Source organism: Sus scrofa, chromosome 1 (assembly GCF_000003025.6).
Source record: "Sus scrofa isolate TJ Tabasco breed Duroc chromosome 1, Sscrofa11.1, whole genome shotgun sequence".
Taxonomy (NCBI): Eukaryota; Metazoa; Chordata; class Mammalia; order Artiodactyla; family Suidae; genus Sus; species Sus scrofa.
Genome location: NC_010443.5, coordinates 97721867 through 97745889, shown reverse-complemented (window position 1 = coordinate 97745889; position 24023 = coordinate 97721867). Strand labels below are relative to the sequence as shown.

The 24023-nt window shown below is 51.2% G+C and overlaps 1 protein-coding gene across 2 annotated transcripts in view; it reads left to right on the top strand.

Moving 5' to 3' along the window:
- Positions 1-24023, top strand: part of ZBTB7C (zinc finger and BTB domain containing 7C) — a 404866-nt gene that overhangs the window by 269269 nt on the left and 111574 nt on the right. Inside the window, exon 1 of one of the 2 annotated variants that reach the window (XM_021092808.1) lies at positions 7066-10532. The exons of the other annotated variant lie outside the window; for it this stretch is intronic. The gene's annotated coding sequence lies outside the window, so the exon portion shown is untranslated. Of the gene's footprint in view, positions 1-7065; positions 10533-24023 lie in introns of those variants that run through there. 2 annotated transcript variants of the gene reach the window in all.

The window sequence follows — 24023 nt, the reverse complement described above, 5'->3', positions numbered from 1 at the left end:
GGCCCTAAAAAAAAGCACGACAAAACAAAACAAAACAAAAAATATGTGGGAAATAGTCATAAGGATGTTAGTATTATCTGTAATATGGAAAAGCCCCAGGTGTCCAAGATAGAGAATGGTTCAGCATGTAGTGTTATGTCCACTCGCTGGCGCTCTATGTAGCTATTAAAAATGGTTGATGTAGAGAATATGCTTAAGGTGCGATTCCTGCTTCCACCTCCCACCCCCAGCCCGCACCTAAAAGACCTCGGTAAATGACAGTGACACTGACTCTCAACCAGGGGCCACTCACCAGCAAGTCCAATCACCTCTGCTTCTGCCACATTAGCATGCATCCCCTACAGGAAGTCTGGGAACATGGAGACTTGAGGTTCTGTTTCTGATTCAATGGGCCTGAGGTGGGGCCTAGGCCTCTGCATGGCAACCATCTGTCTAGATTCTAGCAGAAGATTGGAAATCCACATTCTTTTTTTTTTTTTTGTCTTTTTGCCATTTCTTGGGCCACCGCATATGGAGGTTCCCACGCTAGGGGTCTAATCAGAGCTGTAGCTGCCAGCCTACGCCAGAGCCACAGCAACGCAGGATCCGAGCCGTGTCTGCAACCTACAGCACAGCTCACGGCAACGCCAGATCGTTAACCCACTGAGCAAGGGCAGGGATCGAACCTGCAACCTCATGGTTCCTAGTCAGATTCATTAACCACTACGCCACGACGGGAACTCCTGGAAATCCACATTCTGAGCAACATCATCACGTTCCCATCATTCAGCCCATATTCCCGAACAACATACAGTCCAGGCTGTTGCACCTGCTTCTTCTTCAAGGGCTTTATTTGTCCTGAGCTCATTGCTAGGCCAGCCTGCTAACTCTGCTGGACAGATGTCTATTTCTACTTGGCCTCGAGATGTCCCAAACAGCCTGGAAAGCCTCAGTTGAGGGCCTGCTCTAATGTTTTACCCCTGTTATGATGAATGGGTCTTACCTCTGTCCCCCTCTGGCTTCTCCCAGTCCTTTCAAAGTCCAAAAACATTCTGAGCTACCTTATGCAGTTTAGGGATATTAAAAGTGACTTTTAAATGTGGTTATTGTGACCTAGGTTCAAATCCTGGCTCTGAGCTGCCATTCTGTAAAAGGGGAATCATAAGGTATAGACTTTGTAAGATTATCGTTGAAGATTAAAAGAAATAGTGCCTGCCAAGCTCTTATAGCAAAATGCTTGCAGCTATTATAATTATAATTATTTTTCTGTCCTTGGGGGTTAACAGTGAGTCTTTCCTTTGATGTGGTCCTTGTAGGAGGCCAAGGCCCTTGTTTTGATCTCCATCATGACCGTTCAGTTCTGCCTCGTTCATCCTACAAGCCTACCCTTGACCTTAATGAAAACTGCAGCTTCAGTGAGTGAAGGTCCCTGGGCTGACCCTCCAGCCTGGCTGGCTTGTCTGGCCCTCAGGAAGGCTCGTGGGCTGTCCTAGCCATTCTCAGTGACCCCCGCAATGGCACACTGACCAGCACGAGGGGAGCGGAGGAGTGAGGCCAATCTCCGCCCAGCTCCCTGGGGCCAGACTCTTAACTGGAGGGTATTGGAGCCCTGCTCACTGCTTCATCCAACAGAGAAGGGGTGGGTGCATACCCCCTCCCCAGAGAGCAGTTAGCCACCCAGCCCAGCTGCCAACCTCTGCTCACCGACCTCCACCTATAGCACAGCCACACAAGCACACCCGCACATACCCAGAGCCCTGCCTCATCTTCCTCATTCCTGTCACCACCCTTCCTCCTCCTGGTCAAACACCAGTAAAGGGATAAGGTGGGCACCCAGGTCATGTCCAAGGGTACCAGCATGCTGGCTGGGTAAAAGGGCCTCACACACTTGCAGGGACCCCGGAAGGATGGGACAACCTTCACAATATCTACCAAGGGAACTTGAGCAAAGGCCAGAGTTTGTAGCTGGCATTGCTGGACCTCTGCTCCCAGGCTGTCTAGACCCAGAAGGGTCTATCTTGCAAGCGTCATTTAATATTAGATAAGGTATGAGTTCCCCTTGTGGCTCAGTGGTAATGAACCTGACTAGTATCCATGAGGACGCGGGTTTGATCCCTGGCCTCACTCAGTGGGTTAAGGATCTGGTGTTGCCATGAGCTGTGGCATGAGCTGTATCGCAGACACAGCTTGATCTGGCATTCCTGTGGCTATGATGTAGGCTGGCAGCTGCAGCTCCAATTTGACCCCTAGCCTGGGAACCTTCATATGCCCTAAAAAGACCAAAAAAGAAAAAAAAAATTAGGTAAGGTTGTTGTTTGCCTAGATTGAGTTCCTTTTCTCTTTTCTTATCTTTTCTTTTCTTTTTTCTTCCTTCCTTCCATCCTCCCTCCCTCTCCCCTCTCTTCTTTTCTTTTCTTTCTTTCTTTCTTCCTTCCTTTCTTTCTCTCTCTCTCTCTCTTTCTTTCTTTCGTCCTTTTTCTCTCTCTCTCTTTCCCTCTCTTTCCTTCTTCCTTTTCTTCTTCTTTTCCTTTTTTTCCCTCTTTGTGTATTTGTACCCCCTGAAAAAAAAGGTAACTCGGGATGCATGGAGTTAGTTAGGTCCTGCCCTTGACTGGCAGGTAAGTCTGGGCAACTGTGCTGGGAGGATGGCCCTGGGAGCACAGGGCAAGGAGTCAGGCAGCCAGGGTTCCACGCTGCGGCTTCACACCTGCACCTGGTGTGACCTTGTGCAAGTCACCTTCCCACCCTCAACCCCATTTCCTCACTCTCCGAGGGAGCTCTACATCCTGCTCTCCCGGTCCCCTCGGGGTGGGGAGCGAATGAGGTGACAGGCTGTGGAGACAATGAAGGGGTGAAGGCCAAAGACTTGACCTCACCCAGCTGACTTCATGGTAGATGGTTATCTGCTTACTGTCTTTCCCTACTAGGTCAGCTCCTGAGGACTGAGACGTGACATGTCCCTGTGTTCACTTTATAGCCAAAGCCTAAGGAATGGGAGCCATAGAAAGGCCCATACCTCTTATAGGAAGGAGGAAGGGAGGTAAAGAAGGAAAAGACAAGGAGAGAAGAGGGAGGAAGGAAGGATGGATGGAAGGGAGGGGGGAGGGGGAGGGAAGGAGGAGGGAAGCTGGCTCCCTGGCTGGCAGCACGGCCCCTTTCCCACCACTGCCCCCCTTGGCCAGGTCCCGGCCAAGTCCTTCTCCCTGGATGCCCAGCCAGCTCTGGGGGTGACAGGCACAGTCACCCAGCCCCAGCTGGTCTGCTGAAGCTTGGCCTGCCCTCCTCCTCCCATGGGTGTCTGTCTGTGTCACCAATAAGATCTGAGAGGAGGGTGAGGCCCTGGCAGCCCCAGGGCACTCAGGCCTGAGCTCACTCACCCTGTCTGTTTTTCGGCCAGCCAGGCCTGGCATTTTCCCCTCACGTCCCTGGTGAGAACAATTCCAGGCCCCAGGCTCCCCGTGCTTAGCCTGCACCTCCCCTCAGAGGTTCCCACCCTGGGTCAGGACAAGCTCCAGCTGCTCTCCTGAAGCACCTGAGTGGTGGGAGGTGGGCTCTGAGTACCCAGCCTTCAGCCTTCTTCTCCAGCTCCCACTGGACAGGGCAGCCAAAGGCCAGTCAGCCACAGGGCTCAGCTTCTCTGCATCAACTCTGTGTGCTTGAAGAAATTGGGTGTCTGGTCAGGAGATGGGTGTGGGGGGATGGGTCTGCCCTCACTCACACCCAGGGGCAGGAATGTGTGCAGCACTGGCCACCAGCAGATTTGGAAAAACTTTGTGACCATATAAGCCTAGCTTACATTTGATCGTGGCTCCCTCTCTGTCCTGCTGCTCAATGGTGATGAATCATTCTTGCACATGGCATTTTAACATGTCTTCATAAAATATGATCTGAAGATCAAAATGATGGAGCCATACGATTACAATGATGTCCATGGGATAGCAGTACAGCCGGGGACTTCAAAATAGTGAAGACTCGGTCTGTCATTAGACAGGAAGCTGGGGGCCGTGATGGAAGAGGCTGGGTGTCACCTTCATGCTTCAGCCGGTTGAGTTTTCTCTGTTTTCCTCAAAATTTAAGGAAATGTTTGAGCACCTAAGGAGAGCAAAGTATGAGGGAAGGCAAAGCCCTGTTTAGGGGAGGGTGGACTGTCCGTTCCAGTGAGACAGTGGGTGGGGGGCTGGGGGTGGGTTGGGGGTGGGCCCTGCTCAGCCATTGCACACCTGGTACGGTGGGATTGTGGGTCACCTTCTCACCTCAGTTTCATATATTTTTTCTACTATGGAAAAATATCAGACTTTTATTTATTTATTTATTTTTGGCTTTTTAGGGCTGTGCCCGTGGCATATGAGGTTTCCAGGCTAGGGATCCAATCGTAGCTACAGCCACCGGCCTACGCCAGAGCCACAGCAACACCAGATCTGAGCCACATCTTGGACCTATACCACAGCTCACAGCAACACCAGATCCTTAACTCATATGAGCAAGCCAGGGATTGAACCCGCATCCTCATGGATCCTAGTTGGGTTCATTACCCACTGAGCCACGACGTGAACTCCCAGACATTTTTTCACAGAGATCAGTATTCTCTTTAAAATTTTATACTCACATTGCTACATTTAAAAAAACTACTAATTTCACAAGAGTTGTGCATCACTGATTTCAAAGATCTCCATTCTGTCACTCACTTGCTCTTCAATCTAGGTCTCGGCTTCCTAATCTGCAAAGTGGGACTCAGGGTTGCTGTGAAGGCCAAGCCGCATGATGGGTTTAGAAGCCACTGGAAGTTAAAGCACCATATATACAGACGTGGAGCTTGTCAGAAGTCAGGCCCTCAGACCTGATATGTCAGGGGAGCAGGGCTGTGGTGTGGAAACTCCCAGCCCTGTCTTGATCTCATGCTGATTCTCTCCGAGGTCTTAACTGCTTGCTCTGGACCAGCCCATTTCCAGGCTTTCAAGGCAGTGTGTGCAGTGGGGGCGGTGGGTAGTCACAGCTGCAGTAATGCCTCAGTCCTCACAAGCTGATTCGCCTAAAAAATCAGCAGGGTCGACAAGGAAGCAAAGCCTTCTCAAAGCCCTATCAAGCACATTGCGGCCAAGATTCTCTCCTTGTTTTTACTGGCACCTGCATGTTCTTAGAGAATAAAGACCAACCTGGCTACAGAGCGTCAGACCTGGTCTGGCTCCTGGTCATCATCTCATCCATAGTCCCCTTTACAGAGTCCCCTTGCAAATCTTTGTTCCCCACGTATTTGCCAGGAGGCTACTGTGTACTAGGGACATACCGTGAAAAAGACACCCAAGGTGCCTGGCCCACGATCAGCCATGTTCTCCTGGGAGAGACAGTCAAAAAATGATTCAACGTAAGCATGCAGTTAAATAAAACATGCAATAGAGTTTCCACTGTGGCGCAACGGATCAGCGGCATCTCTGAAGCTCCAGGTTGCAGGTTTGATCTCTGGCTCCGCACAGTGGGTTAAAGGATCTGGCATAGCCACAGCTGTGGCATAGGTCACAATTGTGGCTCAGATCTAATCCCAGCCTGGGAACTCAATGTGCCACGGAGCGGCCATAAAATAAAATAAAATAAAATAAAATAAAATAAATTAAGAGTTCCCATTGTGGCATAGCAGAAATGAATCTGACTAGGAACCATGAGGTAACCGGTTCAATTCCTGGCCTCGCTCAGTGGGTTAAGAATCCAGCATTGCTGTGAGTGTGGTGTAGGTCACAGATGCCACTCAGATCCCACGTTGCTGTGGCTGTGGTGTAGGCTGGCAGCTACAGCTCTGATTCAACCCCTGGCCTGGGAACCTCCATATGCCTCAGGTGCAGCCCTAAAAAGCAAAATAAATTTAAAAAAATAATTAATTAATTAAACATAAAATAAAAAGGTATGCAGGCTGCATGAGTGTTTTGATCAAGGTCAGAAATAGATAATGGGACCAGTTTTCCTAATTTTTCCATGGTGGTCAAGAAAGCTTTCTCTGAGGAGGTGACACTTCTTCAAGACCTGAGGCAGGGTGCAGGCATGTCAGGCCAAGCAAAGTCCCACAATAGGAAGGCAAAGGACCTCGGTGTATGTCTGCCTGTGACTGGAGATTGGGGGACGGGAGGCAGGGGTGAGTTTGGATGAGAAGCAAGGATCGTGCCCTGTGGGCCGTGGTGAACATTTTGAACTGCATGTTAAGAGCCCTGAGACATGAGCGGACACATGTTTGAGGATTGCCAGGGCAGCCATGTGGTGCTGGGTGGAAGGAGCGGGACAGAAATGGGAGCAGGGGGCAGCGAGGAGTCCTGCAGAGTCAAGGGGGAGGAGGGTGGCTAGAGAAGTGGTGGAGGAGTCAGGAAGAGGGGATTTGAGGTCTATTTTGGCGATCTGATTCTTGCCCATGGATGGACTGGCTGTGGAAGGAGGGAGAAAGAGAGACTGAGTTTCCTCCTTGAGTAACACTCAGCCCCAGTGCCACATGGTTCTCAAGGGCAGCCTTGCTCTAGTGATTTACTGAAGTCTAACCTCCATCTCAGCCTCCTCCTGGCTAAGAACAGCCTCTCGGTTCAGTAAGAGTCATTATTCTGCCTGCTCAGCCAGTGAAGAAGTTGGAGCCACACTAACAAAGCAAACTGCTCCTTAGGGAACCAGTCATAAAAACTAGACAAAGGGCCAGAGCTGAACCCTGGGGGCAGCCTCTGGGCAGCAGAGTCCTAAAGACCCACGTGGCACATCCAGTGTTAGGCTGTATCCAGCTGTGTGACCTTGAACAAGTGATAAGACCTCTCTGAGCCCCAGTGTCCTCATCAGTAAAATAGAGAAGATAAAAACATCTACCTCCTGGAGTTCCTGCTGTGGCTCAGCAGCTTATGAACCCGACTAGTATCCTCATGGATTGAGGATGCGAATTCGATCCCTGGCCTTGCTCAGTGGGTTAAGGATCTGGTGTTGCCGTGAGCTGTGGTGTAGGTTGCAGATGTGGCGTGGATCTGGCGTGGCTGTGGCTGTGGTGTAGGCTGTCAGCTGCAGCTCCCATTCGACCCCTAGCCTGGGAACTTCCATATGCCCAGGTGTGGCCCTAAAAAGAAAAAAAAAAAAACCAAAAAACTACTTTCTTCGTGTGGTTACAAGGATTAAATGAGGGGCTGGGCCCTCAATAGGTATTAATATTTTCAGATCATGCAGCCCATCTCTGCATCTGCCTCTCCAGACATGTGCATACAGACATTCTGTGTGTGCACACACGGGTACAGAAGCTGTCTGCGTGCCCACGTCACAGCTGACGACCATGTGCCACTAAAGTTTCCAGTTGACAGTAGCAGATTTGCTCCCTTGGGCTTCTGTGTACCCTCCCGAGCTTGATGGTTGGAGCACGAGCTTTCACCCTCTTTGGAACAAGAGTGCCTTGTGGGTTTGGAGGCAGACGTGGAAGGCAAGGCGTCTCTAAGCCAGCCTGTTTCCTACTGCTCTGACCGACATGACCCAGGAACAGGGTGGGGCGGGAAGGAGGGGGAGAGGAGGAGAGTGAGTAAGAGGGAGGGGGCCTAGGAGGGAACCTCCTCCCCAAAGGAAATGCACTGTAACTAACACATCTAGAGTCTGGTGCCTGAGCCCCTTCTGTGGGGCTTGGGGAGTCTCCCCCGCCCACCTCCCCACCCCACCCTCCAAGGCTCCTTTAGGTTCCTGTTCCCAGGAGGCAGCTGGCATGGGGGCTGAGAACAGGAAGGCGAGGCTGGAGGGATAGTGGGGCAGGGAATTTTTGCCCAGAGCCCTTCCGAAGGGAGTGTCCCAACAGGGCACACACACAGTGATTAAGGGGGAGGGGGGGAAATGACAGCTGCTGTCCACTGCAGTACCCAGCCTCTGGGCTGGATGGTGGCCAGCTCTCCCCCCCGCCCCCCGGGGCTCTTGGCTGCAATTTCAGCCCTGGCACCACCCGATGGCCTACTCAGACACTCCTTCAGGTCCAGGGGCCAGACGGAGCCCTGCTGGGAGGAGCCGCCGAGGGACAGACAGGGCTGGGCCAGGCAGCTCTCCCCGGCCCCTCCCTGCAGCCTTGCTCCTCTACCGCCCCCTCTGCCTGTATCCTGCTCCAGCTGGGTTTGAAAGAGGTGCTCTAATCCTCTCGCCCCGCAAAGCAGGTCCTACCCTGGACTCTTTCCTCTTAGCCAGAAGCTACCCACAAACTGGTTCCACCTTGTAGACCCTGACCTGAGCCTTTACTGCTGAGAGAATCCTCTAGACCAGGCCAGCTGCCCCCTGCCCCCTGCCCCCAGCCTTCTCTCTCCCACCAGACACACCCTCCTGCTGCTGAGACCACTTCCTGGAGCCCTCTCTGGGTGAGGAGTGAGTTCTACCTTCCTGACTGCCCTGGCTCCTTGTCAACTCTGAAGAATCAGTGCCCTACTCCTTAATGGACCTCATAATAGTGCTCTGTGTGCCCTGCCCCATGCTGACCAGCCCCCTGTGCTTCATCTCCCAGAAGTCAGGAGGCTCCAAGGATGGTGCCCAACGTACCCACCTCACCCCACCTCCACCCAGGCGGTTGTGGCTAATGTCACCTTATGGGTGCACAACAAACACTTCTGGATTGATACTGATTCCATCCAGGTCATGCTTTGGCACATTTACCTCCTGGGTCTGGGAGCAGAGTGTGGAGTTATGCTTGATTGGATATTTAATTAGCGCCTTTGTGGACAAAGGGATTTGACTTTTCATTCTTTGGCTTGGGTGTTCCGGGAGTACATGATTTTTGATAAAACGCTATGGAGTCATCCAGTCCTGGAAACTGTCCAGCTGCCCTGATTAAGCACCTTCCCTTCCATGCTTGATTCCCTGATTTGGCACCCCTCCCCATCCCACCTCATGCCACCCCTCCCTGGCTCGGAGCCTGCCTGTCCCCCCATGCTGCCACCTGTGATCTTCCCATTGTAGCAAGAAGGGTCTAACTCATCCCAGATTTTTGTGGAGACTCCTGGCCCAATCCAGATCCATTGGTATTTACAGTTTTCAAACTACAGAGGGAGACCCTTCCTGTCTTCCTGAAGCAATTTTGCCTGCCTGGCTCAGGCTCTTGCAGGGCGTGCCCCACAAAGGAATGAATCACTAACACTGGGATTTCAGGCAGGGGGCACCTGTTGGAGGAAATATTTAAGTCTGAACCATCTTCCTGGGGTTCCACAAACCTTGGCCCCATCCTTGGCCTTGATGGATTGATGGACCTTTTCGGATTTACCTCTGGCTTTGGGGTGCTTTAATGCTTGTGGCCTGCCCCTGAAGAGCGGCGGAGGCTGTGGAAGTCCAGCCTCCGGACCAGGGATCTAACCCTTGTCACAGCTGCTGCAGTGTCCAGGCTGGAGCCTTAACCTACAGGAGAACGTCAGATCTCATTTTTTTCTGCTGATTCTCCATTGCACACCTGGCAGCTGGTCACCAGGGAAGAAGGACTCCCTCAGGCTTCTCCCCCATTTCTGAGAACAGCCCAACTTGGGTACCAGGGAGTTAATGAAGTCTCCCCTCCACCCCCACCCCCAGGTGAAGGACAGTTCCTGAGGAGGGGGCCTGACAGTAGCAGGGGCCTCCCAGCTGGCAGTTTTCAAGCAGGTCGTGGTGTGTGGTTTTAAGGAACAGCCTAGGAGAGGGCGCTCCCACCGCACCTCTCTGGGATTGGTGGCTGGCCCACCCCAGATGTGGACTATTGTCTCTGGTTGGCATTTCTGAGTCAGTCTTTGAAAGGAGACAAAGCCAAGGAGAGCCTGGTGATACTGTGTTTGTTGCTGGGGAGGAGCATCCCTGGGGGCCCCCACCTCAGGTCCCCTGACTTCCCCTGTGTCAAGTTCCCCTGGGCACCCCAGAGGAGGGAGCCATAGTTCTGTGCCTCCTTCCTGCATGTCCCTCTTTTTTTTTTTTTTTTTTTTTTTTTTAATTTGCTACTTGAATGCCCGCTGTGCAGTGTTTTATTTGGTAAGTGACACTCACAACCCTTTAAGGAGAAAGCATATAATTCCAGTAATTTTATTGGGATCAGGATTCAGAAATGGAAATAAAATTGCCTCTAAAAAGATTCGCAGAATTGAAGAACAAAATAACAGGGAAAAGCCGTCCCTGATTTCGGATAAATGGTAAGATATCTTGTAAAACATTAGAGAAAAAAATTAGTAAACAAACGGAAAGACCCAGGAGAAAAGTGGCGGCGAGAGGGGACCTCATCCACCACCCTTGCTTTCATTTCTGCTTTACCTTTACGAAAGGGCTAACTTCGCGTGTTAGAAAGTGAGGCGAAGAACGCGACTGGTGCAATTGGTCCTTGTCCCGCGCTGAACAGTACAGGTGGACGGAAAGGGGCTGCCTGCCAAATACTTCTGGTTGGAGGGAGGGGTGGGAGTGCTCTCTCAAAACCACTCCTGGAATGGCTTAACTCGCCCAGCACGAATCAATGACAACCTCCCGCCGGCTGCGGCAGGCTCCCCTGAGCAGCGCTGCCGCGTGGATTCCCAGCCCGGGACCCTGGCGGCGCTCAGGACACCGCCCGGGCACGAGCGCGGCATCTCCGGGGCGGCAAGGTGGGTCTGCGGCGGCCTCGTCCGGGAGCAAGGTGGGATGGGCTCAGGACCCCCAGCGGCGGCCTTGTGGGGAGGAGGGTGGAGGGGAGGCCCCTGGGGCGCCGAGAGTCAGCGTCCCCTCCCCGGGCGCTGCGGGCGTTCGCGCTCCGCGCGGCGGGGACCCCCGGACCGGGTGGCGGCTCCAACTGGCGCTCGCCGGGCTTGAGTGGCGGCGTCTGCAAGGAATTTCAAAGCAGCTCCTGGGCTGCAGCCGAGCGTGCTGGGGAAAGCGGGGCTTGGGCCCTGGCGCTAAGTCAGGGGTGCGTGGCCGCCTACCCCCCATCGAAACGCCCGAAAGAATCAGGGATTCGGAATTATACAGCAACTCTGCTCACGTTCTCAGCGCCCCGTGGCCGTCGCGGCAGTTTCGGGGTGGGGGAGAGGGGACATCGAAGAGTGCGAGGGGCACTCGGGAAGGTGGTGGCCAATAGACACATGGTTAGTTTCAACTAACCCTCCCCCTCAAAAAGCTTGATCCCCCCCCCCCCAGGCCCCGTGTCTGATGCAAAACTTGGGGGGTGGGGTGGGGACAAAAGCCAAGGCAACTCCTTGGAGAAGTCAGAACACGGGCAGAAAATAAAAGGGGGATTGGCAGAAGTGGCTGGACGAGCCGGAGGGAGCCCAGTCGCGGTCCAAGGGTTGAATTGCCGGCAAAGCCCGGTGGATGAGGACCCTTCCCTGCGTTCCGACGTGGGTGCGGGTGGGTCGTGGAGCAAAGCCTGGGTCCCGGAGCTCCCGAGGCGGCCGGGTCGGGGTGGCACGGGCCGGCTCCGTGCGCCCCCGCTCGGATAACCCTCCCGAGCGCCAGGTTCCTGCAGCGGGGCTCAGCGGCTGCGGGCTGACCTGGGAGGGACTCCGGAAAGAGCTTACACACCCTTACACACTCAGGCACTGAGCGATGAGGGTGGGCGCGGTTTTCTTCGTGTCTATGGTGAGGGCTCCGAGGTCCTTCAGGTTTGGTAGTGCTGGTTTCTAGCTTCTGTTGTCCAGGCTGCGGGCCTGGACCGCTGCCGTCTTTTTTTTTTTTTTTTTTTTTTCCTAAATCCTGGGTCCTGGCCTCTGCTCGGGAGGCAGCCCCATTCCCAAGATTCACTGGCCGGCTGGTGGCATACCCCTTACAATCCCTCCAAATGCAGAAATAGGAAAATATAAAGGAAGTAGTTGAAAAGACAAGTCCCCCCCCCCCCCCGCCCCCGGAGTGGATAGAAGATTTTGTAGAAGGGGAGGGAGAGGAAGGGCCGAAGGCCCTGCCAGGTTCAAGTTTCAGTTCTACTCCTTCACCCAGCTAAGTCCTAGGGATTAGAAGGGTTCAGGGACCTCCTCTGGATAGATCTCCTGGAAGAGAAAGTAGCCTGGGCACCACCCTCTCCCCTTAAGGCCCAGCCTGGGCTGAAAGGGAAAAGAAACTACCCTCCTAAAAGATGACTGGGGTCAGCCTGTGCTTCTGGTGGTGATGTTTGGCACTGTTTCCTCCCAGACAACCACACTGAGGACCACACAAAGTCAGCCACCACCGGCCTTATCACCTCCTTTCCGCAGGGGAGGGACTGAGGCCCCAGGGGCTCAGTGAGTCCACTGCTTCCTACATAGACTTATAGGACACTAGGGCCACACAGGCCCTGAGGCCACCAGCGTGGGTTCCAGAACTTCATGAACCTGGATCCCACCAAGCACCTTGCGAGACCTGTTGGGAGAGGCAGAAAGGACTCAGGCTTGACCCCCACCCACCAGGGGCATCTGGTGCAGATTGATGAGACTTGCACAGAATAAGCCAAGCTTGAGACACTGCTGGGAGAGCCACTCTGGGATCTGAGAAGAGCCACTTTGGCAGCCAGAGAGGTCAAGAAAAGCTTTAAATAAGAGGAGGCACTGGGGCAGGACCCTGAAGGAGGAAGGCTCAAAAGAGCAAAAGGCCTGGAGGTCGGGGAACTTGAGGTTTATCCCATGTCAGCTCAAGGAGATGAATCTGAGGGGTCAGAGAGGAGAGAGACAGGACATTCAGAGGCCATCTGCCGCATGCCCAATACTGTGCTTGACATACATTATCTCACCCACATTGCTTGTCAGTTATGAATCATTAGCTCCACTTTGCAGATGAGGAAATAGAGGCTCCAAGAGGTTAAGTAAGCTGCCCAGCTCCTTAGGGACAGAGCCAGGAATCCAAGCTACCCATCATACCACCAACCTTTCAGAAGCTTACACTTGAGGTGGGGAAACAGGAACCCAGCACTCTGGTATAATTTATTGCCCAACACAAAGTAGTATGTGTTACATTCAATGTCAGCTTTCTTGAACCTGAGTTTCTTTTCATTCAGTCAATCAGTCTTTCATCCAACAACTACTGTATTGTCTAATGTGTGATTCCAAGCACCATGCTAAGTGTGGGGCATCCGGGAGTCAGCAAAGTCCAGCCTGGTCCCTGGGAGTAGCAGTAGGACCTCCTTCAATGGGTACTGAGTGAATGAAATGAGACAGTAGGTAGGAAGGTGTGACAGAAGCATGACCAGGAAGAAGGAGGAGGAGCAGGAGGTCTGGGGGAAGAAGAGGAGTGGGGGGTTGGAATGATGAATGTCCCCACGTGCAGTCACAAGGACGAACCCTGGCTCGAGGAGACCTCGCGGAGTGTGCACAGTGCCCATGAAGATGCCTGAGCCCCTGCTCTTCAGGTTATCAATTTACAGGTGCAGGTTCCAAGATGAGCCTTTAGTTTGGGCACATCCCAGAGATGACGAGAGCCCCGTGCAGCCTCCAGGAGGACTGTCGCCTCTCAGTAGCAGTGCCAGCCAGCCTGAGATCTGCCACAGAGCATCATCAACCCCCCCACCCCCGCCCCCACCATGCATCCTTCTCATTCCTCAGCGGCTGGGATTTGCACTTTCCATACCCTCAGGGCTGGTGTTGTAATGAATGCCAAGCCCCCCATCCTACTGTTGGGGAAGCTTGTCCTTGTTCACGGGACTCAGTGGCAAAGTCAGGACCCAGGGCTCTTGACTGTCCATAGCTCTCAGACAGCTCATGCCCACCTGTCAGGGTGTTTCAGGACTCAGATGAAAAGATCATGCTCCGTCCGCTGTATCTCCACTCACAGCGCCATTTCCCGATGTTCCCGTCCATCTCTGTTTTAGCTGAGCCAACACATCTGTCCTAATAAAATAGTGTCAGATGGATACTTGAGACAGAGCAGCCATAAATATTCTAGGACATTTGGCCTCTTAACTCTCCTTCCATCTTGAATGGTATAATAGGTGTAAGATAACTACCTCTGAAATGAACTCTCACTTTTGTGAGGAAGGTGAACTGATGAATCTTGCCTTGATGCCAAGCCCCTTTGAGGATGCTCTGAGACCTTCCTTCTTTAGAATTGACACAACTCTTCCAGGGAGGTTGGTTTTCCTCTTCCTTCTCTGCCCAACTCTTCCTAAATCTTTTGGGCTTGAGGTCACGAGGTCTGTTGCATTCTGTTTTGATGTCGTGGTGCCAGAATAAAGGCATTTTTTTCTTTCGCCTGATGATGAGATGATCAGACTGATAAGAGCAGAGAGCCCCCGCCTGGCTGCCCCATGTTTACAGCAATCACACAGGTGGATAATTACATGGGGATGTCTGTTTGCTCAGCGCTTGCTCAGCCGTGCAGCCCTACAGGTTGGCCCAGAGAGAGAGAGCGCAGTTCAGTTTATTTTCCTTTGGCTGGGAACTGCGGAGATGAATAGAGGGAGGGAAATCTGGGGTTGAAAGATTGTTGCCAAGAGCAATTTGGAGTCTCCTCCATATTAGTCAGAGATTGTGTTTTTTCCTCTCTGAAGCTGCCCGCCTCATAGTAACTTCCACCAAGGATTTTTTTCCCCTCAACTTTGTGTGCACGCGCGCTTGTTAGTTTTTGTTTTGATTTTTAACTTGCTGGATGTCTCATGACTTAGAGAAAAAAATGACTTGGGGAATGGGGTTATGAGATGGGCCCTTTGTACTATACAGTCTGCAGGTTATTGCTTAATACATTTGAATATTGATAGACCCCAAGTTACCATGATAGACTGAGATGAGTAATTCCTTTGAAGTGAGAGTTTATCTTCAGAGGATGACTTTCAAAATTGCAGCAGAATTTAACTTTTCCTCCGTCCATCTCGAGCCTGTGTTTAGAGAAAGAGGAATGTGTGCTCTCTTGTCTCCCTCCCTTTTGTTCCCTTTTGGAGGTCCCCTCCATCAGGGCCTTCCTTGGAAGGGGGCCAGCCAGAGTGCACCTCCTTCCCTCTCCTTGTCACCCCTGAAGCCCCTCCACCTGCAGGAGGTCAGGGGGTGAGAAGGAAGCCTCCTGGGGTTGGGGGTGGTGGTGGTGGTGGTGAGAGCTCTTCCCCAGGGATGGCCTGGCTCTGGTCGCATGAGGTACAGAATGTGAGAGCTGGCACAACCAGAGCCTGCCCTTCCTGGGCCAGGATCATGGGGCGGTATGTTCTTCATTGGTCAAGAAGTGAGTTCATCCTCTGAACAAATTGAGTAGAGCGATAGCGAGACACTGAACTGGAAAAATTGCCTAATAATAGAGTACTTAGTCAATGTCGGCTCTTTCAAATTAGATACAAACCAGAGGCAAATGTACATGTGACCTTCCCAAATGATATCATACAACTGAACTTGGCCTTCAGAAAAATTCTGCCTTGCCTACACAGATGTATGTGCACACACGCACACAGGGCTCTTGCTTTTTTGGCTGTGGATGCTGGCTGATAATTCTGTTGTTTCTGGAGCTAACTGGTAGATCTGTTGGCTTTTGTGATGCTCTTGGTAAAAGTAAGAGGTGACAGTGCCCCCAATTCCTTACCTTCTTTCAAGCCCTAGGGAAGTCCAGCAGAGGATGCTTCTATTAAGGAGAACCTAAATAACAGGAACTTTTCTAAGATTTTTTTTCAACAACAGCTTTATCGAGATAAGTCACATACTATGCAATTCACCCATTTCAAGTAATCAAGTCAGTAGTTTTTAATATTACTAACAAACTGGTGCCATCATCACCACTGTCAGTTTTAGAATATTTTCATCACACCGGGAAGAACCCTGTCACCCTAACTCCCCATTTCACCCCAACCCCCAATTCAAGGTCACCAATAATCTCCCTTCTGCCTATAAATACATTTGTCTGTTCTGGACATTTCATATCAATGGAGTCATATATGTGGCCTTTTGTGACTAACTGCTCTCACGTCACATAATATTTTCTTTTTTCTGTCTTTTTTTTAAGGCCATACTCTCAGCATATGGAAGTTCCCAGGCTAGGTGTCAAATTGGAGTTGCAGCTGCCAGCCTACGCCACAGCCACAGCAATGCCAGATCTCTGCTGCATCTGCAGCCTACACCACAGCTCATGGCAACGCTGGATCCTTAACCCACTGAGTGAGGCCAGGGATTGAACCTGCTTCCTCATAGATACTAGTCAGATTCGTTTCCGCTGAGCCACGACAGAAACTCCACACATAATATTTTCAAAGTTCATCCACACTTCATTTATTTTATTGCTAAATAATGTTCCTTGTATGGGTCTATCCCCCTTTTATTTATCCATTCATCACTTGATGGATAGCTGGATTGTTTCCATGTTCGGCTCTTGTAAATAAAATGTGTGCAAGTTTTTGTGTGGCCTTGGGTTAGCATTTCTCTTAGATACATACTTAGAATGAATTGCAGGGTCAGATGATAACTCTGTGTGTTATGTTTTGGGGAAATGCCAGACTGTTTTTCACAGTGGCTGTGGCATACATTATCCGTTTTCCATTCCCACCAGCAGTGCGTGGGGATTCCAGTTTTCTGACATCTTTGACAGAATTTGTTGATAATATCTGCTTTTATCATTGTAGCCATCCTATTTTCTAGGAGCCTATGTATCAAGGAAGCAGCACCTGGGTAATACTCTAGAATCAGTTCAGTCACATTTGCTTGCTGTAGCTTTAGTGAGAGCCATTTATTTCAACTTTTTTTTTTTTTTTTTTTTTTTTGGCTGCCTGGTGACATATGGAGTTCCCCAGCCAGGGATCAGATCCAAGCCATAGTTGCCGGATCCTTGCCGGATCCTTAATCTCAGTACCAGAAGTTAATTCCATTAGCAGGGCCGGGGATTGAACCTGCATCCCAGCACTCCAGAGATGCTGCTGATCCTGTTTCACCACAGCAGGAACTCCTATTTCAACTTCTTGATCATCCTACCTAGCCTGGGGTTTCCTCTCCATGTCCCAGACCTCTACAGGGTTTCCCTGTAAGTTTCTATTAACAGAGTCCCACGGTATCACACAGGATCCGTGTGTTCAAAGGGATTCTGTTTTCCTGAGCAAAGTTCCAAAAAGCCTGTAGTTGGGCTCACCCCCTCGGCCCCACTCTATCAAGATCTGATGGAAAGCCAGGCTCAGGGAAGGGAAGAAACTGACCTAAAGGGAAATGAATGTGACATTCATTGGACAAGCTGTGCAATGTTTAGGGCTATGGTGGAGACTTGACTAAGATCCTGAATTTTGTATCCCTTTAGGATCACAAATGAAACTGTTGGAGGGCTAACATCTTAACCAGGTGGCAGCTGGGCAGTGCAAAGCCACCTCGTCCCATTCTTGTTCAGGACTTAGGCTGCTGGCAAGACCCATTGATTCATGCAGAACTGCTAGGCATGGCTGGATGCTCTGTTTCACACTGGTATTTCTTTTTTTTTTTTTTTTTTTTTTGTCTTTTTGCTATTTCTTTGGGCCGCTCCCGCGGCATATGGAGGTTCCCAGGCTAGGGGTCGAATCGGAGCTGTGGCCACCGGCCTATGCCAGAGCCATAGCAACGCGGGATCCGAGCCACGTCTGCAACCTACACCACAGCTCACGGCAATGCCGGATCGTTAACCCACTGAGCAAGGGCAGGGACCGAACCCGCAACCTCATGGTTCCTAGTCGGATTCGTTAACCACTGCGCCACGACGGGAACTCCACACACTGGTATTTCAACTCCATGGTGAAATAATTTTATCCCATTGTGGGTGAATGGACAGATCCTCTAGACAGAAAATCAATAAGGCAACAGAGATCCTAAATGGCACAATAGAAAAGTTAGACTTAATTGACATTTTCAGGGTATTGCATCCAAAAAAATCAGAATATACATTCTTCTCAAGTACACATGGAACATTCTCAAGGATCAATCACATACTGGGACACAAAGCTAACCTCAACAAATTTAAGAGTATAGAAATTATTTCAAGTATCTTCTCTGACCACCATGGCACGAAGCCAGAAATCAACCACAGAAAAAGAAATGAGAAAAATCTAATTACATGGAGACTTAACAACATGCTACTGAAAATCCAATGGGTCAATGAGAAAATCAAGAAGGAAAAGTCATACCTGTGGGACTGACGGAAGTCACACTCTTAAGGGAGATAAATATGAACTGAGTAGTATGGGGTGGGTGGACGGGGACTCACATAGTTTGAAAGGTTGCCAAAGATTACAAAAAATTACCCTTTTCCCAGAACATGCTAAAATCCAGGTCAGTGGCCATTCTGGGGCATCAAGTCCAATACAAGCAAGTCTAGTACCAGAAATTAATTCCATTAGCTTCTTAGAAATTATTCTCAAGCAGCTGGGATCAGGCCTTGCTACTAATTTACTCTTCATCAAACTAGTGCTTAATCCAGCAGTCCCTAAACCTGACTACAGTGCTGTTCACTTATAACACCTTTTAAAGAATTACAAGTGCTAGGGCCCCACCCAAAAGGGACTGAGGCAGATGCTCAGAGGAGGAGACCAGGTGCCTGAAGGTGGTTGTGATGGAGTCTGAGAATGCAGGGTGACCTCTCTGGCCCCAGTTTCCTTACTGGAAAAGAGGAGGTAGAGTAGACCAATGTTCTTCATAGGGATTCATGGAGATGATTCAAGCAGAATAGTTCTGGGTGGGTCTGGTTTTGTGTGAAATTTTACTTATACCAGGGGGCTACTGCTGCTGAAAAAAAAAATCAGAGAGCCCTTGAGTGGATGGGTTCTCAAGTTCAGCTGTGACAATTCAGAGGACGCATTCTCAGGGGACAATTTCCCCAACTTCTTGGAGGAGGATTTAGCAGGAATCGTGCAAATGGCAGTTACTTGATAATGGAGTCACGTTCTTTGAGGGCAGGGCCTGGACTGCCTGGCCTGCTGTGTGCACAAAGGTGATGGTGACAGGGAGTAGAATTTGACATTAGAGAAAGAAAAGTAGCCGTTTCTTCTCCCAGTCCCCTTCGGTGGCTTCCCTACCCACCTCCCTGGAAGTCCCCAGGGTTTTCCTCCTCTTCTTCTGTGGCTGTTTTTAATAATAGCTCAGAGCATCATTCATTCATTCATTCATTCATTCATTCATTCCTTTATCCATTTTCCATTTCCTACACACCTTGTAGATGAACACTTCATTTCTGTCCTCACATAACGTGCAGCACATTTTAACCAGAAAGCCAGCCTAAGGCTGCCCTCCGGAGGTGCCATTTCTGAGATCCTTGATTTGGATCGAGGAAAATTGTGGAGAGGCCCAGATTCCTCGAACATGGGGAGGATGGCCTCACCCATAACCCTGTCTGCAGGCTCTGCTCCCCCTCCCTCCCCCACTGGGGCTCTGCCCTCAGCAGGCAGCTCAGAAAAAGCTTCTGTCATTCCTGATCTCAGCTAGAGATGCCCCCTCCTCCTCACCTCCCACCTGCTCAGGGCATCGGTGGAAGAGGGAGGGTGAGGGCTGGTTTATTTGGAGATCTGAGCACTGATACTCCAGCCCTTGGCTCCCACCCCACACCTCTGACTGGCCAATTCACGGGGCAGCTGTGCTTGAATGACTGAAATAATCAGTGTTTATTAAAGCTGTTGGGGCGGGGGAGAGCGTGGTGGGGTTAAGGAGGCCCAACAAGAGGGACCGGGGTGGTGGGGGCGGGGGAGGGTGGTCAGATCCCTTCCCTCCCTTCCTGGTGAATGCACACTCGGTGACATTAGAGCCGCTGCTTTGGGATGTTTTGAAAGATTTTTTTTTTTTTTTTCCTAATGAAGGCAGAACCTTGAAGGTTCATTTGAATAGGGATTAATGTCTCTGTGGCCTGGACCTGCAGAGAAGGAGAAATTCTAGAAGGGTGGAAGTTTCAATCAAAGGAAACAGGCTTGATCTGCCTCCCACTGATCTGTGAGGCCTCCTCCGTTGGCAGCTTGGAAGGGAACATGTTTGAGGCAGTTTTCTGGGCATTGCCGTATCTTTGTGTGTGTGTGTGTGTGTGTCCTTGATGAATACGGACTGCCTAAACTTTGGGGTTCTAACCAGGTTACAAGACACTGGGAAGTTATGAAGCCCCCCTGAATGTGTGCTTAATCTCTAGTTTTCCATCTCTCTTGGCCACGCTTGTGCAGGGCAGGAAACATTTTTGCTTGGTACTTTCATGCTCTTCTTTTCCTGCTGAAATTCCTTCACCCGCCTGGAGCCTGTCCACCCAGGAGTCATTCTGTGTTCCAGAAACACCCCGCCTACCCAACCTCTTAGCACACCTTCAGGACTCCCACTCTACCCTCTCTGATGCTCTGAACTAGTATTTGGAGAAAGCTAGTCCTTTATGCTAATTAACACGAACATGTGGAAGACAGGCTACCACGTGACTCCCCTTTGTCAGGTGTCTGTCGATTTCTTTTTTCTCCCTTCCTTCCCTCCTTCCTTCCTTCCTTCCTTCCTTCCTTCCTTCCTTCCTTCCTTCCTTCCTCCCTCCCTCCCTCCCTCCCTCTCTCTCTCTTCTCTCTCCCCCTTCCTTCCTTCCTCCTCTCTCTCTCTCTCTCTCTCTTTCGTTCTTTCTTTCTTTCTTTTTGCTTTAAGGCCACATCCATAACATATGGCAGTTCCCAGGCTAGGGGTTAAATTAGAGCTACAGCTGCCAGCCTATGCCACAGCCACAGCAACGCAGGATCCAAGCTGCGTCTGCAACCTACACCCCAGCTCACGGCAACGCTGGATCCCTGACCCATTGAGCCAGGCCAGGGATGGAACCTGCATCCTCTGGATACTAGTCGGATTCATTTCCGATGTGTCACAATGGGAACGGGTGGCATGTAGGGCGGTTCATGCAGGAATGGGGACCTCTTTAATCAAGCAACACCGGTGCCTGCTTGTGCAGCCTGGTTGCAGAACTGGCCCCCGGGGTGGGGCTGGAGACCAGAGGAGGGTAAATTGAGAAGGTGAAGGACCAGAACAGGGGCACCCCAGAGAAGACTGTCCATTAGGGTGCATGGCAGGGAGACCTAGGGGCTTCTGAAAGGACAAGCTGGACAGAACTGACCACAGGTTAAGGTTTAGGCCAGCAAGAAGGAGTTCCTTCTCTCTAGGCCAGTGCGTTTCTTCAGGGCAATGCTGGGTGTGACCAAGCCCAGGAAGGGTGGGGAATAAATGGGGACAACGCGAAAAGATGGAGCTTAAGGAGGACCCCAGAGGATGGGGGCCTTCGTGGGGACCCCTGGCTGGCCTGGTTCATGCCCAGCTGTGGGGTCTCAATTCCACTGCCCTCTCCTCCTGCCTTCTGTCTTGGGGTTCCCTGCCGAGGGCTCTTCCCACACCCTCCCTTTCCTCCCTCACCCCTTCCTCCCGTGGTGCAGCCTCAAAATGAACCTGGCCTCCAACTCTTGGAAGCCTTTCCAATAACATGGTGGTGAACTCTTTGCAGATCCAGGCAGAGGAGAGGGGCTGAGCGTCAGCCAAGGCTGGGCCCACGCTGGGCTGAAAGGCCAGGCCAAGTGAGCCTCCTCTCTTGGGAGCCTGGAAAGGATGGGTGGGGCCCTGGCGCTGGGCCCTCCCCCAGCCAGCGGGACCATTGCCACTGACGCCTCGGCAAGGACAGAAGAAGCCCCTACTGTGTGTCTGGCCCTGTGCTGGCGCCAGAAAGGACACAAATGCAGCCCTCTGGCCTCTGCCCTCCTGAGATTGTGATCTGTTTACCCAGTTAAGACCAGCACTTGAAAATGAAGCAAGAGTCTATAAAATTGAGTGACAGACTCAGCCGATTGGTCTGGAAAGATGGTGCTATTCAGAGTCAGAGCTGGGGATGAGGGGCAGAGGGCACAAAGGAGGCTTCCTGGTGAGGCTCTGAGCTAGGACTGAAGGCAAAGCAGGATGGCACAGCTGCTTAGCTCGTAGGCTCTGCAGTCAGGGTCTGGTTCAAGTCCCGGTTCCCATTTACACGCTCTGTGGCATTGAGCAAGTTCTATAACCTCTCTGTGCTGCAGTTTCCCCATTTGTAAAAGTGGGGTGAAACCACAGGGTGGCTGTGAGGACTGATTGAGAGCCCTCCTTGGTGCCCAGACTGTACATGCTGGCTTTCACCATCTGGATGAGACAAACTGATACAGCCCAGCAGTCCCCTTCCAAGCAGTTGTCCCCAGGGGATATGAAGCTGATGGGACCGTCCCATTGGCTAGGACCTCCCTGGGTGTGGGGTGTGTGTGTGTGTGTGTGTGTGTGTGTGTGTGTGCTGGAACTGTCTGAAGTTTTAGAAATAAGCTGCGCAGTATCCTGTGAAAAGTGGTGGAGGTGTGAGTCTGCAGTCAGTTTTAGGTGACTTGATTAAAAGAGCCACCAGTCACACTGGGCAGGGCTGGCCGCTGAGCCCTGCTCTGAAGGGGACAGAGGGTGGTGAACACCAGGACTGTCTTCAAGTCTCAAGGCATTGGTAGGAGGGGTGTAGAATAAAGATACAATTATTCTGGGAGTTCCTATTGTGGCTCAGGGGTTACCAACCAAAGTAGTATCCATGAGGATACAGGCTTGATCCCTGACCTCACTCAGTGGGCTAAGGATCCAGCGTTGCCATGAGCTGTAGTATGGGTCGCAGATGCAGCTCGGATCTGGCGTTGCTGTGACTGTGGCGTAGGCCAGCAGCAACAGCTCCGATTAGACGCCCAGCCTGGGAACTCCCATGTGCTGCAGGTTCGTCCCTAAAAAGAAAAACAAAAAAAGATATGGTTATTCTGGTATATTTAATAAGACCTGTCTATGATAAAATCCCATCCTACTCTTAGAGTAGGTCAATTTACTAATGGTAGTGAAGAATTACTGTAGAATGGGTTATTCAAAATAATTATTACCACATATCAAATCAGAGCAGGTCATAATGGGGGGGGATCAGCATGAGATGTAATAAAGAGAAAACATCGGTATATAAACTTTTTAGAAAAACATCACTTGAAGGGATCAGATGTTATAAAAGTGACGTTATCACCAAAGAATGGCCTGGCCACGTTTGCAGAGTTTCCCAGAGTACACACAGCTTTTGCAGTGGCGCTGCGCTGGCACAGCCTCTGCCCTGCTCTTGGCAGGACCTTGCTGGGATCGCTTGCCCAAAGCGCACTAGGGAGAGGATTCTCCACATCACACATTCTTTTTTTTTTTTTCCACACCCATGGCATATGGAGGTTCCCAGGCTAGGGGTCCCATCGGAGCTACAGCTGCTGACCTACACCACAGCCACAGCAACATCAGATCCAAACCGTGTCTGCGACCTATACCACAGCTCACGGCAATGCCGGATCCTTAACCCACTGAGCAAGGCCAGGGATCAAACCCGAAACCTCATGTTTACTAGTTGGATTTGTTTCTGCTGTGCCACAATGGAGCTCCACGTCACATATTTTTAGAATGCACCACTGACTGCAGCAGTGTGGCCATACCACACCTGAGGGACCCCTGCTGGATGGTGCCTCCTGGGGACACTTGGGCAGGGGCAATGCCCTGGATGGCCTTGTCCACTGGATCCACCCAGCAAGGGACCAGATAGACAGATAATGTCAGAGCACCAGAAGGTACTCCTGCTCTGAAAGTTCTTTCTCCAGGATGAAGGAGCCAAAACACACACCTGCCTACCCCCTCAAGACCATGCTCTTTTTTTTTTTTTTCTTTTTATGGCCGTACCCACAGCATATGGAAGTTCCCAGGCTAGGGTTGAATCAGAGCTGCAGCTGCCAGCCTATGCCACAGCCACAGCAATGCCAGATCCAAGCTGCAAATATGACCTACACTGCAGCTCACAGCAACTTCGGATCCTTAATCCACTGAGCGAGGCCAGGAATCAAACCTGAGTCCTCATGGATACTAGTCGGGCTCTTAACCCACTGAGCCACAACAGGAGCTCTGCCAAGACAGCAGTCTTGCCATAGAGCTTGACTGCATCTCACAGCTCTTGGGTTGTTCTGACCAGCATCCTCCACTCTGCTTCCCCAGCCTGTTGTGATCTGAGTACCAGGATAGAAAAGTCAGGAAACAAGTGGCTTTGAGGGTTGATGTCCCAGACACAGAGGGCTTTCCATACTCATATGATCAGGGGTGGGCCCCAGCAAGGTGGTCGGTGGCCAGTGGCTTATGGGGCAAGAAGGAATATCTGAAAGACAGCCAAGAGAGGACATGCCACTCAGGGTTTGGGACTTGCTCCTTGGGACACTGTCTCATCCAGTGTGC